The sequence below is a fragment of the Ovis aries genome, chromosome 2, assembly GCF_016772045.2.
Source record: "Ovis aries strain OAR_USU_Benz2616 breed Rambouillet chromosome 2, ARS-UI_Ramb_v3.0, whole genome shotgun sequence".
In the NCBI taxonomy this organism is placed as follows: Eukaryota; Metazoa; Chordata; class Mammalia; order Artiodactyla; family Bovidae; genus Ovis; species Ovis aries.
In genome coordinates, this window is record NC_056055.1 from 114247005 (window position 1) to 114264190 (window position 17186).

General features: G+C 41.6%; 1 pseudogene; it reads left to right on the plus strand.

Annotated features, from left to right (window-relative positions):
• The first annotated feature begins 357 nt into the window (after window positions 1-357).
• Window positions 358-616, plus strand: LOC101104460 (COMM domain-containing protein 6-like; annotated as a pseudogene).
• Window positions 617-17186: the final 16570 nt, after the last annotated feature.

A 17186-nucleotide genomic window follows, 5' to 3' on the forward strand; every position in this document is an offset into this window, starting at 1 on the left:
CTGTTTCCCCAACCTTATATTCAGGATGTGTCCTCAAACTTTTCAGACCTTGCTAGGTATCTTTTTTTTGCTTGAATTTGCAAATTTTTAATGATCGATTAGGTTGAGAATTTATCATATGCTTATAGCCAAGTGTATTCATTCTTCTCTGAGAAAGCATTCATATCCTTTGTCATTTTTCCACTGAACATTTTACCCCTTTCTTTGAAAATGTTCTTTGCCTATAAGAATAAAAGCAATCATTATTTTTAGGGTCTAAGAAGACTCAAGCTTAATGGTGTGGACAGTTCAGAACTGATGATGAGATGGCCCCAGGAGCTTCCACCTGAGTGAATGGTGAGAACCCTGGACCATACAATGGAGGTGTCTAGTGAGCCACAGATGGATGCTAAGTCCAAACGTCACCAACCAACTCATAGATTTTCAGTGGAAGCTGGGTATGGCTGTGAGCTTGGACAGCTGCAGATCACTTAAGTATCCTTATGTTACAGTGATGCTCAAGGTGGCAGATCATTTAGGCCAAGCAAAGAACAAGTCCTTTGAAATGACAATTCCACAGTGTCAGGATTTCTACAGACAGTTCAAGGCAATTGCTGCAATTTTTGAAACTGTGTGAAAACTGATTACTTGGTTGATGAATTGCTACCATCATTCTAAAATCATGGACTTCACTTTCTGCAACAAAACTGCCTAAGGATCAAATGATATTTATTGAATGAAAATTGCACCTTTGATTTTCCATTTTTCTTAAATAATAAAAGAAATCAGATAAATAGGAAAAAAAAGGACCAATGAAAACTTATATGCTCTGACTTATTCATGCCACTTACATGAATTTATTCTCTAAAAAAGCCTAAAAGTTCAGTAGAAGGCAAGAGCTATGTGTCCAATGGTACTCATTTCTAAGAAATGGAAACAACTAACCCTTAAAAATGAAAACTATTTGCAAATGGAAAATGATTCTGATATATTACTGAATGAAATAAAGCCAAAATGTAAACTATCTGCATGATCAAAACAACCATGGAAAAATATGCATGCAAATAGCTTCATGCAAGTGAAGCTCTTCCTGGAAGAGAATATGGAAAAGTGAAAACAATGGTGTGTAAGAGAGGTAAAATTGCCGGAGACTCTTCCAATGAAAAACAGTGAACAAATCAACAGATAAAGTCTAGGGAGCTAGAGAGGATGGAAGCAGGGTCTTTAGAGTGAAGGAGCTTGCTATGTGTTGTCTGATGTACTGGCTTGTGCAAGACCCACAAAGGACCACCCTCACACACACCTTGCACTTCCTAGCATCAGTCACTGGCCTATGACTCATGGTATTTTTCATGGCTGTGTTTCAAATCTATTTTTCTTAATATTTTTTCTAATTTGACTTTGAATATAATCATTCATTCTACTTGGTTGCATAATAGCAATATTTTGCTAGTAATAGTTTCTTAAATGCATATAAAAGTTAATAGCAAACTATTAATATAAAACATTTTTCATCAGAGTCTCTGTAATCAACTCATCACCTCCAGGAACACATCACAGGCCAGGGAACACAGGAGACTGGAGGAATTGCATTTTTGCTTGAAACATTGATTCTGTTAATAAACTAAGTTTAAACAAGATTCTAATCAGCAGAGATATTTCTGGGACACAACCTCTTTGTGGCTTTGCTTCTGAGCCGTGTGCCTGGTTAGCAAGTCTGCAAAAGGCTAGAAGCTGCTCTGGACAAGTGCTGGCCCTCTAGCTCTAGCACGGTTCTCAGCAACAGACATCAGGCAGAAAACCCAGGGGTTATGTTGCAGGAAGGGGGACCCTTTCCAGGGACCAAAAATTGGCTCTTGTCTAACACTCAGAAATGAGTTGTCCAAGGAGTCTTTTGCTGACAAAGCAAAAGACTTTATTGGGAAGGGGCACCCAGGTGGAGAACAGCAGGGTAAGGGAACCCAGGAGGACTGCTCTGTCATGTGGCTCAAAGTCTTGGCTTTTATGGTGACGGGATTAGTTTCTGTGTTGTCTTTGGCCAATCATTCTGACTCAGGGTCTTTCCTGGTGGCACACACATGGCTCAGCCAAGATGGAGGCCAGCAACAAAGGTTCTGGGAGGTGGTAGGACACTTGGCATCTCCTGTTGACCTCTCTGGAATTCTTCCAGTTGGTGGTGGCTTGTTAGTTCCGTGTTCCTTACTAGAACCTCCTGTCATAAAATACCTCATGCAAATAGTTACTGTGGTTTCCGGCCAGAATGGGTGGTTTCAGTCAGTGTGCTTCTCCTAAAAGTTAGAGATGATGGTTAGGCTAGCAAGAATTTATTCACAAGGATGGGAGAGGTTGTTTCTTTCCTTATAAAGACTGTTAGCCCAAATTAAGTACTGGGTAAGATTTTTTGGGTAATAATTTTTTGGGTAAGAGTTTTTGGGTAATAATTCTTTGGAATTCTGGACCAAAACATCAACCTTGGAAGATCACTTAGAAACAAAGAGCACTTAGATGCAGGATCCAAATTTAGCTGTAGCTGCCGCAGTATCCAGAGCACTTGCAACCCTATTGACTGCAGCATGCCAGGCTTCCCTGTCCATCGCCAACTGCTGGAGCTTGCTCAAACTCATGTCCATCGAGTTGGTGATGCCATCCAACCATCTCATAATTACTATTTAATACTAAAGGTGAGGATACTTGTCCTGCCTTCTATTTCTACATTATTTGGCTCCACTCTTTTCCTCTAGAAAATTAGTGTATATACAGAGAGCCAAGGATATGTTAGCCTGGAGAATAAATCATTATAAAAAGGCTCTTCTCCAATCAAATGTCATTCAGTAGATTTTACTTATTACTTTTACCTTCCCCCCCCATTTGTTTGCATTAGCACACAGTTTCATTGACAACTTTTTTCCCCCAGTGATCTTAACATTGGGATGAAGAAGTGAATGTGATGAAGCTAGTTCACATTGTGGAAATGGCAAGCACAAGCTCATGACTGTCTGTCCACAACAGCTGTTGCAGATGTTTCCACTACACAGTAGAGGGTGTCTGTGGGGATGACCCACCTCACACATTGGTCTGAGAGTCCCAGCAGGCAAAGCTCTACCTTATTGCTACTGAGTCCCTTGGAAATGAATTTTTACCACTTCCTTTTGTGATTTTGGTCAATGCTGAAAAATTCTCATTACCAGAACCTTTTCACATTGGTCTTTTTATCTGGTCTTATTTTCTATTTTAACCTGATGTTGAATATCCAGCATTTCTCAAGTTGAGGTAAGAAGCTGGAGGCCTAGACAACACACTGTCTGTAAAGGAGCATCCATGGGAGAGTATGACATTTGGATTCTCATACCTGCTCTCTTTCACAGGGGGGCTGCCAAGCAGAGCAGTTTCATCAATTACCACCATGCTTATGTGAGTCCCAGTGCCTTTGCAGAACCCTGAATATCCTGTCTTCCAACAAAGGACAACATGGCTTAGTAAGGGAAACTTACAGTGGCAATATAACAGATAGATTGCCACACTGGCCCACGTAGCACCCACAGGTGAATGAGGACTCACTCGCCCAAGCTTTTTCTTGTATGCTGCTCCTGATCCACATGCCTCCACCTGCGTTCTGCCTGTTTTCTCTTTCCTTAGTTGTTTGTGTTTTGTAGGGAAAGAGCACGTGATCATGTAAAGAAGTGGTACCAGATAAAACTATAGAAATACTGAAAAACACACACGCACAAAAGTGTGTACAGTACGAAGAATCTCCCTCCTAGTTCAGACCCCAAACCAAGGCCCTCTCTTTAGCAAGCTTCTCATTCATCCTTTCAGAAATATTCAAGTGTGTACAAGTTGTATGTATAACCCTCTTGTTTAAACAACTGGGACATTCTATGCTCATCGTTTTTTATGTACAGTGTGACCTTGGCACTAACCAAGATGAGTCAGGCTTTCTTTGTGCACCCAAGGGACATGAAGGCAGGATCCCAGACATGAGTTATGAATGGTGGCTTGTGAATGCGCAGAGAGCAGTGATGGCTACCAGGACCCAGGGTCACGCAGGCCTGGTGTCTGTCTTCCTTTTTGGTTGGGCGATTAGGTGGATCTGCAGTATGCTGTAGTTCAGTGTTTCCTCAAGTAGGATGTTGCTTCAGTTTCTTGTTGCTGCTGTGACATATTACCACAAACTTAGTAGCTAAAAACAGCACAACTTATCTTACAGTTCTGTACTTCAGGAGTCTGAATTTAGCTGATTAGCTAAATTAGTCTGATTTAGCTCTCACAGGCTAAATCAAAGTGCTAACAGGGCTGTGTTATATTCTGGAGGATCTAGAGGGCCATTTCCTTGCCTTTTCCAGCTTTGAGGCTTCCCGAATTCCTTGAATCTTGACCCCTTCTTCCATTTCTCCAATCTTCAAAGCCAGAAGCATCGCATCTTTAGATCTCTCTTTCCGACCTTGCTTCCATCCCCATAGATTATTCTCTGCGTCTTTCTTCCATATTTGAGGAGCCTTGTGATTCCATATCTTAGATAATCCAGAATAATTTCCCCTTTGCTGTATAACCTAACATATTCACAACTTCTAGGATTTAGATAGGGACATGTTAGGAGGGCTGTTAATGTGCCTACTACAGATGTCAATTCCTATTACATGAAAAAGAGGAATGAAGTTTTCTGTTGAAAAGTTTATTTTCAAATAAACACAAGAGGCTTTGATACCCTAAGGGACGCTGAATCTTTTCAAAAGCGTTCTCCAAAGTGATGGGGTCTTGTGTCAGATCATCACCTACCTCCACACCTGCCTGAAACCCAGGAAGCCACGTGCAAGCCACTGGCTAGGGCTTCCTGGCTAGGAGGCTGGTGAGACAGCCCGGGGACAGCTGTTCCCACCTACTCCAGCAGGTCCGCAGGGAGGGCTCCCGCCCACTGGCTCTGTGCTTCTGGCAGCCCAGGCTGCAGCCACCTCCGGTGCAGACCTACAGCCTGTGCAATGCCCTGTTAGAAGCTCTCCTCATCCCAATTTTGCGGTGCCCTCCCGGTCACCTGAAGCAGACGCGAGATTCCACGTGCATCCACAGAGCTGCTAAGTGAAGCCTGCTCCTGTGAAGGCAGTGGTACTTTCTGAACAGTGGCTGTTGATCCACTAAATGCATAAGATTGCCATCTTGCCATACCTACTCCCCGAAAGAGACTTCCAGTAATGGGGGTGTAGTGGTAAGAGGAGCAGGCATAATAACTGCTGGGACCTGGTGAGGGTGGGGTTTGCAGGGACAGAGCCAGGGGAGCGCAGTCTGTGCTCTCAGGGTGAGGCTCTGTCAGTGGCCTGGTCGCTGGCCACTGCCCCTGATCACCCCTGCACCTTGCCACCTTAGGGGACATGGTTCAGGCTGACCTGGTGGCTGCCCTAAAGCCCTTGCCTTCCCGCACCCACAGGAGCCCCTGTCCTGGCTCCCTGCCGACTTTCCTCCTAGCCCTTCATGAGTTTGTTCTCTATGTAGGTCCTCTGCCAGTCCCTTAAAGAGTTTGTGTGTATGTCTGCGTGTGTGTGTGTGTGTGTGTGTGTGTGTGTGTTAGTTGCACAGTCGTGTCCGACTCTTTGCTACCCCAGAGACTGTTTCCCACCAGGCTCCTCTGTCATTGGAATTCTCCAGGCCAGAATATCCGAGTGGGTATTCCTTTCTCTAGGGGAACTTCCGGACCCAGGGATCTAACCCATGTCTCCTGAATTATAGGCAGATTCTTTACCGTCTGAGCCACCTCCATTCTCCACAGGAAGAAAGGGTTTTCTTAGTTCATTTACAACCCTCCTTACTCCCACCCCGCCAATACAAAATCAAAACTTCCTGAGAACTATTCTTTCCCTTAACTGGAGAAGTGTTTTAATGTTTTCTGCTTTTTTTTTTTTTTAACACTGGTAATATCCCCCAAACTTGATTTCACAGTACACCGGTGGGTGTCCAGCAGTTTGAAAAGTACATAAGCCCTGGGTTACATGACTGGAGCTGTTTGCACGGAGTGCTGTTCAGAAGTGAGTGTGTCCTGCACTTCTAGCACTGCCAGCCTTCCATCAGTGCCAGGATCTGTCACTGCCTCTGTGTGTATATGTTATCATGCTTGGTTCTTGCAGATCTTGTGGTGAGGGTATTTCATCCCCGCTCCCCGATTTTTCAGACTAAGAAATTCACTCTAGGGTTATAAAGTGCCTTACTCAGGATCATGAAGTTACTTGGTGATGAAGCCCAGAAATACCAGCATCCTCTGCACTGAGTGCCATACGGGATTAGGAGGACAGGATCCTGGGCAGCACTACTCACTAGAAATAAAATTCAACCCACGATTTTATATCTTCTAGTATCCACATTGGGCTTCCCTGGTGGCTCAGTATCCACATTAGAAAAGCAAAAAGAAAGACCTGGAATTACTTTTAATAATGTATTTTGTGTAAACAAATGTATAAAAATATTATCATTTAAATGTGTAATTGACACAAACACTTATTATATTAACACATCTTACTTATCTTAAAAATTTGGTGAGAATTTTCACTTACAGCACATCTCAATGCCTCAGGTGGGTGCTGGCTGCCACCTTGGATGCCATGACTCCAGAGCCACAGTTACTGGGCCTGCTCCTGATTGTGTCAGGCACATCATTAACATCTCAATGTCTCCATTTTTCTTGTGCGGAAAATGGAGGCAAAGTATCAGTTTCATAAGGTTGTGGAGAAGATAAAATGGAAGAACCCTTTCTCACAAGGAGAAGGCAATGGAACCCTACTCCAGTACTCTTGCCTGGAAAATCCCATGGATGGAGGAGCCTGGTAGGCTGCAGTCCATGGGGTCACTAAGAGTCAGACATGACTGAATGACTTCACTTTCACTTTTCACTTTCATGCATTGGAGAAGGAAATGGCAACCCACTCCAGTGTTCTTGCCTGGAGAATCCCAGGGACAGAGGAGTCTGGTTGGCTGCCATCTATGGGGTCGCACAGATTCGGACACGACTGAAGCAACTTAGCAGCTTTCCCACAAATGGGTCATCATAGCCTCACAATGTTTAAGGCTATTTGCATAACTATTGGGTTCAGGAAGATTTTGGAGTCAGATCCGCTTAGGTTCTACCACCACTCAAACGTCTCCAGTTGATTTTAGGCTGATCACTTCCTCAAGCTTGACTCCTTGTTGGGAGCCGCGTTAGACATTACTGACAAAATGGAGGCACAGCCCCAACTCCCTCTCCTTGTCCCACAGGCACGGGCCCAGGATGAAGGAGCTAGGTCTTGTGATTCTGACTTGTTTTTCCTTTCCTCAGCTGAGTTGACGAAAAGAATATTAAAGTGCTTATTGTTCTTGAGAGGAGCATGAGAAGGCACAAAGCCTTCTGCAGTTGTGCTCAGAAAATAATTCATAAGGTTAATCATTGACATTTGTTCAAGGATCTTTACAAAAGAGTGTTCTAGGATGAGCATGTAGGCCGCAGCTTGAGGCCATGGGAAGGATTGTTATCTGCAACTTATTTGTGAGGGAAATGTTTATGGTAAAAGAGTTTGCTGAATTTAGAGCTTAGGAATAATTAAAAATAGTTAGAAGCTAAAGATTTAAGGAATGTTGTAATGTTAGCATATTTTACTATAGCTTATAGAGATTAGGAATTTTAGAGATATTAATAGCTAGAAGCCTTCTTAAGAAATAGTGAGATCAGGGTACTAGGGGCAAACAGGATTTAGAAAGATAAGAAATAAAGTGAGGTTTGTGGTATGCAGCCCAGATATAAGCACAAGTTACAATGTAATCACAAGTTTAAGTAAACACAATTCTGAGAACCACTGAAGCAGAAACTCGGCTTAAGGGCAACAATAATTTACAGAGACAATAAATCTGGGTGAGGGGAAATTAAAAATGTCAAACCTCTGACCTAATGCTTTGTCAAAGTATAAAAGAAAACCTATGAATTGAATCGCCAGTCTATGTCTGACGCAGGATGCAGCATGCTTGGGGCTGGTGCATGGGGATGACCCAGAAAGATGTTATGGGGAGGGAGGTGGGAGGGGGGTTCATGTTTGGGAATGCATGTAAGAATTAAAGATTTTAAAATTTAAAAAAAAAAAAAGAAAAGAAAAGAAAACCTAAAGCTTGAAATAAACATGCTGTCCAAGAAAACTAAATGAGAGGCTGCATCATTACTTGCCCACACCACCCAGCCCTTCAGGCTGATTCCCTGGCTGCTGGAGCTGGACTCCACAACTCCTCATCTGCAGCCTATGACCTTTGAGCTGTGAGCAGCTGCTCTTCTCTCTTTCCTCTCCTGGTCTCCTCCCTGGCCCAGATTGCACCTCTTAGATAGTCAGTTAAGTCAGCCCATGAACATGTCCTGACTCAGAATAATGGATTTGCCAGATTAAGAATGAAGTTGTTCTGCTCTGCCTTACCAAGGGGTTCCTTCAGATGGAAGGGAGCCACTGGGAAGGGGGCAGACAAGGTTTAGCAAGGTGATGCAGATTACAATTATCTAGAGAGATCATTGTTTAAAAAAATACCCACATTTGCCAACAAAGGTCCGTCTAGTTAAAGCTATGGTTTTTCCAGTAGTCATGTATGGATGTGAGAGTTGGACTATAAAGAAGGCTGAGCACCGAAGAATTGATGCTTTTGAACTATGGTACTCTCGAGAGTTCCTTGGCCTGCAAGGAGATCCAACCAGTCCATCCTAAAGGAAATCAGTCCTGAGTATTCATTGGAAGGACCGATATGGAAGCTGAAACTCTAATATTTTGGCTACCTGATGTGAAGAACTGACTCATTGGAAAAGACCCTGATGCTGGGAAAGATTGAGGGCAGGAGGAGAAGGGGATGACAGAGGCTGAGATGGTTGGGTGACATCACTGACTCAATGGCATGAGTTTGGGTAAACTCCAGGAGTTGGTGATGGACAGGGAGGCCTGGCATGCTGCAGTCCATGGGGTCACAAAGAACTGGACACAACTGAGTGACTTAACTGAACTGAAGGGAGTACTTCAGACCAACTAACCAGGACCTCTGGAAGTTGGGCCAGTCCCACACAGAAGATGCCAGTGAGAACCAAGGTGAGAAGGTTGACTTTTCAGTCATTCTCAGAAAGGCATGGAATATAGTTTTACTTAGAAAGTACTAGATGGTGACTAATCAGGAGACTTTGTTTCCTCATCTGTGTTTTCATGATTTCCAAAGGTCTGACAATGTGTCCTACTACCAGAACACCAGGTGAAAATTGAGAGGTTTGGGATCTCTAATGTCCTATCTGGGTAAGCACCTTGCTGTAAACATCATTTTTTGTTGCTGTTGTAAACATCTTTGCCACAAACATTCTTGTCAAATAACTGATAAGGCAATTTTACCTTAAAAGTTAAAGTAACAATAAGTAAATAGTGTATGTATCCATGGCAATACTGCACAAATAACTATTTTATTTTGTGGATTGTACCTAAGCACTTATTTTCTAGGTCTTTTGTTCACAGTTTTTTATAAATATATATTTTTTACTTGTTTATTTGTCATTGCACATTTTCACTGAAATGTCTTCCTTCCTTAAGAGAGGTGTCAGTTTCCAAACACTAGGATGTGTGTTTGTTCATTCTCTGTGTTGCACTGTGAACCCTTCTACATTGCTTGTTCCTGGCAGATTGTCATATGTTCATTGACAGACATTCTGAAGTTCTGTGGGAAATGTGATTTCAACTCTGTGCCTTCAAGACCCCTGGCCTCTTTCTCATGCAATGTAGTGTGTTTCAAAGTATACCAACTTCTGGGGCAGATCACTGTCATTTGTCAGCTTGATAAACCACTAATAATGTCATTAACTGGAAGAAATCCTAATGGATTTGAACCAGTTGGAACTAAACTGCCAAACAGTTATTTTATCTTTCATGGAAAAAATGCCTTATGGCCTATTAGTTATGAGGCAAAAATGTTTGCAGCAAAATGCTTCGGGTGAAAGTACCTAGAACCCTCTAATAGAGTTTTGTTTAGCTGTGCTACAATTTGTCTACTGTTTTGGGGTTAAAAAACTGAAGTCTAGCTAAATTTAGTAGCTTACCTAAGAGAAAACTTAATTTTACAATAGCTTGATTTTTATTACAAATCATTAAATTATAAATATACAAATAATTAACTGAAAACAACTCCATTGATTTTGTTTGTAATGCCAAGCATCCTTCTGGAAGCATCTTATTGCATAGGATGAAGGGATTCTTGAGTTCATGATGTCTGAAGCCCTGCATCATAAGAAGGCCTGATGTCTTTGGTAGCACTTCACAATTTACAGAGCAATTTTTCCACTGGTTTTCTCCAAATGCAGATCTTATTAAGTCCAGTCACAGGAACGTGAAATGTGCTGTCAGCGTAATCAGCAATGCCATATGAAAGCCGTGGGTGAACTTCTGTTCAGAAACCTTATTGAGCTCTGATGCTCCCCGGCCTGTTCACCTCCTCACCTCACTTTTCTTATCTGTAAAATGAGGGTCGTAATGATTATTGTGGGCTTCTCTGGTGGCTCAGTGGCAAAGAATCCACCTGCCAATGCAAGAAATGTGGGTTCAATCCCTAGGTCAAGAAAAACTCCTGGAGAAGGAAATGGCAACCTACTCTAGTATTCGTGTCTGGGAAATCCCAGAGGAGCCTGGGCAGAGAAGCCTGGAGGGCTCCAGTGCATGGGGTTGCAAAAGGGTTGGACACGACTGAGCGACTAAACGACGACAACAACAACAACAACAACAACAGTGTGTATTGTCGAGGAAGTACGTTCCTTCCAAAATAGAGTCCTCTCCACAAAACAGAGAAGTAGAAAGCAGTTTTACTAGTGAATATGCATATCAGTGTACAGTGCATTTCAGGTTATCTGTGAAAAGAGATAGCAAAGGATATTCTACCCTCTTATACAGCTGAGCTGCCACAGCCATTCTGTGACACTCTATTTTTAACCACGACATACATAAACTCTCACAGTTAATGCACCTCACCTTCCCATTAGAGGACTTGACAGCATCTAAACTCACTTGGAAATCAGAAAACCACTTGCACTAGCTAAATACCTTTATCCAATGGAATCATAAATTTCTATTGCAATCTTCCCAGATGGTTACAGTTCCAAGAAAGGTACTTAGGTTACACTCTTCAGTGACAGGCAGAGTGAGGTGTCACCTCAGGTGTTTACATTTCAAAAGGATGAACCCCAAATGATTGTGAAATAGTTCTGGGCTATAAAACCAGCAAGTGGCTTATCTTTATAAAAATTTATACAGATGTCAAAAGACTCATAGTCACTAAGTTTCTCATAGAAATGGTCTAGGAAAGGGAGAAAACGGAAATAATTTGTTTAAAAATGTATCCTAACAGTATTAAATAAGAATGTGTGCAATGTATCTAGCCCATAGAAAAAGCTCTATAACATAGAAAAGCTCTATAACAAAAAATATTCAGAGGTCATATGCTGAAGTAATTTTCCTTATATTTATGTTCATTATATAGGATTTTTGGATGTTGAGGGAAACTACAGCCTGATCACAGAGGCTCTCAGTCTAGAACATTTGGGCCAGAAACTAACTTTTTTATCCTTTGGTGACTGGTGAGAGAGGAGGGGGAGGTTGGGACCTGGTTGTGACTAATATGCTAAGAGTGTCTTAGGTCTAGGATTTTTCTCCTCTTGTTCAATCATCCTAGAAATTCTGAGAGGTAAATATCATCATCCATGTGTAGATAAGATGAAACGTGAGCCATTCAAGGACCAGTCCAGATTGCATGAGTGGGAAGGAACTGACTACCTGACCCCAGGGGCAGACTTTTCCTCCACACCTAGGGGCTCCTCTGGGAAACGGCCCAAGGCCCTGGGTCTCTAATAAAGACCATAACATTACTTCAGACTCTTCTATAAATTTGCTAAGTGCTTAGGTTTAGTAAATACCTATTTTGGACATATAGACTGTGTTCCATCTTCAGATTTTTTATTCAATTAGCTATCAAGTTAAGAAGAAAAAAGAGGATTTTATTTGAGCCAAACTGAGGATTATAACTTGGGAGGCAGATTCTCAGAAAGCTCTGAGAACTCTTCCACCTATTAGAAGTTGAAGGCATAGTCATATGCATAAGGCATAGTCATATGCATTTTTGAGACAAAGGATCATACATCAAAATGACATACTGATATTTTACAGAAAAGTCATCAAGGATACATACATGCTGCAGGCAAACACATGCAAAGAGAGCAACAAGTCAGCGTGACTCTTACAGAGCTAGGAAGGAACTCTACCCTTTTTTTTTCAAGAAGATATTAAATAATTTATTGATTACACATGATAATGGATTATACACAAACTTCATTCCCATCTAGAACTTTATCTGGTACCATAATTCAACTAGATATATTGCATAGGATGTGTCAACAATCATTAATAACCAAAAACTCCATGACTCTGCTTGGCTGACCCTTTTAATGGTAAACTCCAGGTCACAACATGGTAACTGTCAGTTCAACTACATCAAGGTTTCTGAAGACAATGGTTTCTACACTCAAGCAGGTTGTAAATAAATTTTGAATAGAACCTGGCATCACCCTGAAGGAATTCTAACTTTACACTGTTGATATAGTTTACCAAAATGTCTTCAGAGTAGACTAACTTTATACAGCACGTTTAAAAAAAAGACACAGTTATTCAGCATCATAATCAAACTATTGCATTCAGCAATTAACAGTATGGGTACACAAAAAAGCTACATTAAAACCCTTTTTTGGACTGCTTTACACTTAACACAGAACAGAAACGAAACTAACCTGTTGTACAGTTTGTCACACATAGAGTACTCAAGTTTTTTCTTTTGCGCATACACAGTGAGCCTTGTCTAAAACAAGTCTACTTTGTAGCAGTTAGGCCCTGCCACCACTGTGTTTCATTGAGTTGATAAATCTGTTGTAACCTGTAGCTTCCCTGTCACATCTCTGACTCTCCTGCTAAACTTTGTTTCCTGGCTGTAATTAAAACCTGCCACCACCATAACTACAGGTACTGCTGGAACCTTGGCCAGGACTTCTGCCTCCAAAGTTTCCTCCTTTCACGGTTCCTAAATTTGAAGACTGATTGTTGTAATTGCCAAAATCATTGTAACTTCCACCATATTCAAAATAGCTTCTATCACCACCACCAAAACCACTTCCACATCCTCTGTTATTATAGATGTCATAGCTGCCTCTCCCACCATAGCCACTGCCTTGCTTCCCATAACCCTGTCCATCACTTCCACAGCGTCTGCCTTCTCCAGCATAACCAGGACTGCCTCCTCCATAACTACCATGATTACCAAACCCATTATAGACATCCCATGACCTCCATATTCACCACTACCAGGGCTGCCACCAAAGCCACCTCAACCACTGAAGTTCCTTGTAAAGTAAAATAAAGTAAAAATAAAAATTAAAAAAAAAATCAAAGTTTGTCATTCCCATCAAAACCACTTGTGACTACCACCAAAGTTTCCAGAACAACTGTGACTTCCTTGACTAAATGAAGCACTAGCCATTTCTTGCTTAGATAGGGCTTTCCATACTTCATAGTTATGGCCATTCACAGCGTGTATGTTAAGTCACTTTAGTCATGTCTGACCCTTTGTGACCCCCTGGACTGTAGCCTACCAGCCTCCTCTGTCCATGAGATTCTCCAGGCAAGAAAACTAGAGTGGGTTGCTGTTTCTTTCTCCAGGGGATCTTCCTGACCCAGGGATCCAACCTGCATCTCCAGGTTTTCCTGTATCGGCAAGTAGATTTTTACCACTAGCACTACCTGGGAATTCCATTTACACTGTGGTATATTTCTGAATGACTATAGGGGTCATTGTCTATAGAGTTGTGTCTTGTCCATAGAGTCATGGTCATCAAAGCAAAATCTTATTTTGCCACTGCCTCAATCATTCATGATTTCAATCACTTCAAATTTCCCACACTGTTTAAAATAAACTCTTACATGATGTTCTTCAGTGTCTTCTTTAATACCACCAACAAAAGTCTTTTTCATAGTTAAGTGGGCACCAGGTCTTTGAGAGTCTTCTCTTGAGACGGCTGTCTTTGGTTCCACAACACTTCCATCCACCTTGTGTGGCCTTGCGCTCCTCTCTGCACCCACCTCCTGCACAGTGGCATATGTGAGAAGCCTGAAGCCTCTGGAGCACTTGGTGTTTGGATCCTTTATCACCACAGATAGGCTGTGAGGGTTCCCCACTGCTCAAAATGGTTCCTCAGACTTACATCAGTTGTTTCAAAGCTCAAACCTCTGATGAAGAATTTGCCAAATTGTTTGGGCTCTTTAGGAGACTCTGACAGCAGTAGAGGGTGAAAATTTTAATGATACTTACTTTGTGGCGTCCATGGGCAGAAAACAGAATAGTGATTTTAGAAGTTATAGTGCTAATGTCAGAAGAAAAAATAAAAGCAATTGATCTTTACAGGTGAATAGGTGCTCCCACCTTTGAGGAGCTCTAGTTAATGTGTAATGCAGATACACATTGCGCATTAGGGAGGAAGGGAGGGGATCCAGACAAACACACAGAGGGAATTTTATGCTTAATCTTTTCTTGTCCTGCTTTAAAATATACACTTTTTTTCGACATCTTTCGGTCATTAATCTTTCGATAGAAAGCATTAGTGATCAAATATTTAGTCCCCTGATACCAAAGTAGTTACTTACCTGCCCTGGCTCCATCATGTCCCTCAATGCCCAGTCTTTATAGCTCAGTTCTCTCTCTCCTTTTAGGGGTTAATCTAGTGGAATGCTTGGCAAGGACTGATAGTCAATTCTAGGTTGTCCAATAGGATGCACACCAATTTTATCCTCTATGTGCATTGTTCATGCCCATCATTTTATATCACGCCTCCCAGGTGGCTCAGTGGTAAAGAATCCACCCATCAAGCAGGAGATGCATGTTTGAGCTCTGGGTCAGGAAGATCCCTTGGAGAAGGAAATGGCAACCCGCTCCAGTATTGCTTGGGAAATCCTATGGACAGAGGAGCCTGGCAGGATACAGTCCATGGGGATTACAAAAGAGTCAGACATGACTTAGTGACTAACCAACAACAACATAGATATGATCAAGTCATTTAGACATCATTGTTTTAGTTGGAGTTTTGAATATACATTGGGAGGCATGAGAGGTTGTTATTCTATAGATGATATAGGACACAGTCAATATAGCTAACAACAATAACAAAATCAGAAGCAGAGATTGAATCCATGAATCCCCAGAATTGAACCATCTACCCAAGATTTCATTTAGATTAGAAAGGGGATCCTTCAATGCAGAAATTTTATTCTGTATGTGAGTCATTAGATGGTTATATTAGAGAAGCACAACATTGTCTGGGTTATAGTATGTTTTCCCCTGCAAAGTAATTTTGAAAATTAAGAACTGTTTGGTTTTGTAACATTTTGTCATCATAGAAACTTCAGAATTAATTAAGTAAGTGAACTGAATGTAGGAAACAAACATGAATGTATATGCTGCTGTGGAAACATTTTACAGATCATAGGAATATCTGAAGAGTCAGTGATAAGAATTATGAAGGACTTATATTGGCCTTGTACTGACCAAGGAATCTGATCACAAACCCAACAATCAGTTAAAACAGCTTTGCTGTCACCAAAAAAAGATGTCCTTTTCATCATAGGGGACTGCAATACAAAATTAGAAAATCAAGAGATACCTGAAGTAACAGGCAAGTTTGGCCTTGGAGTACAAAATGAAGCAAGGCAAAAGTTAGCAGAGTTTTATCAAGAGAACACATTGGTGATAGCAAACATCCTTTCCCCAAAACACAAGAGATATTTCTACACATAGACATCACTAAATGGTCAATATCAAAATCAGATTGATTATTTTCTTTGCAGCCAAAGATGGAGAAGCTCTATGCAGTTAAAGAAACCAGACCTGGAGCTGACTGTGGCTCAGATCATGAACTCCTTATTGCAAAATTCAGGCTTAAATTGAAGAAAGTAGGGAAAACCGCTAAGTCATTCTGGTATGACTTAATCAAATCCCTTATGATTATACAATGGAGATGACAGATAGATTCAAAGGATTAGATCTAGTAGACAGAGTACCTGCAGAACTATGGACGGAGATTTGTACCATTGTACAAGAGATAGTGACCCAAAACATCCCAAAGAAAAAGAAATGCAAGAAGGCAAAGTGGTTGTCTGAGGAGGCTTTACAAATAGCTGAGGAAAGAAGAGAAATGAAAGACAAAGGAGAAAAGGAAATATATACCCAACTGAATGCAGAGTTGCAGAGAATAGCAAGCAGAGATAAGAAGGCTTTCTTCAGTGAACACTGCAAAAGGATAGAGAAAAACAATAGAACAGAAAAGACTAGAGACCTCTTCAAGAAAATTGTAGATATCAAGGGAACATTTCATGCAAAGATGGCATGAGGACAGAAATGGTAAGGACATAATAGAAGCAGAAGATACTAAGAAGAGGTGGCAAGAATACACAGAACTATACAAGAACAACCGTAATGACTTAGATAAACCTTAATGACTTAGATAGACATGATGGTGTGGTCACTCACTAAGAGTCAGACATTCTGGAGTGTGAAGTCAAGTGAGCCTTAGGAAGCATTTCTATAAGCAATCTAGTGGAGGTGATGGGATTCCAGCTGAGCTATTTCAAATTCTAGAAGCTGATGCTGTTAAAGTGCTGCATTACATATGTCAGCAAATTTGGAAAACTCAGAGGCAGCCATAGGACTGGAAAAGGTCAGTTTTTATTCCAGTCCCAAAGAAGGGCTTCCCTGGTGGCTTGGATGGTAAAAGGATGCTTCCCTGGTGGCTCAGATGGTAAGTGGTCCACCTGCAGTACAGGAGACCCAGGTTCCATCTCTGGGTGGGGAAGATCCCCTGGAGGAGGAAATGGCAACCCACTCTAGTGTTCTTGCCTGGAGAATCCCATGGACAGAGGAGCCTCGTCCATGGAGTTGCAAAGAGTTGGACATGACTGAGCGGCTAACACTTTCACTTTCAAAGAAGGGCAATGCCAAAAAATGCTCAAACTACCACACATTTGCACTCATTTCACATGCAGCCCTTTCCCCCTGGCACAACAGTTAGTGAACAAACCACATGGCTCATCTCATGAGAAAGGAAGAACTAGAGATTTGGGGCCCACATGAAAATATACTCTGCGTACACAAAACTCAGATTATAAAAG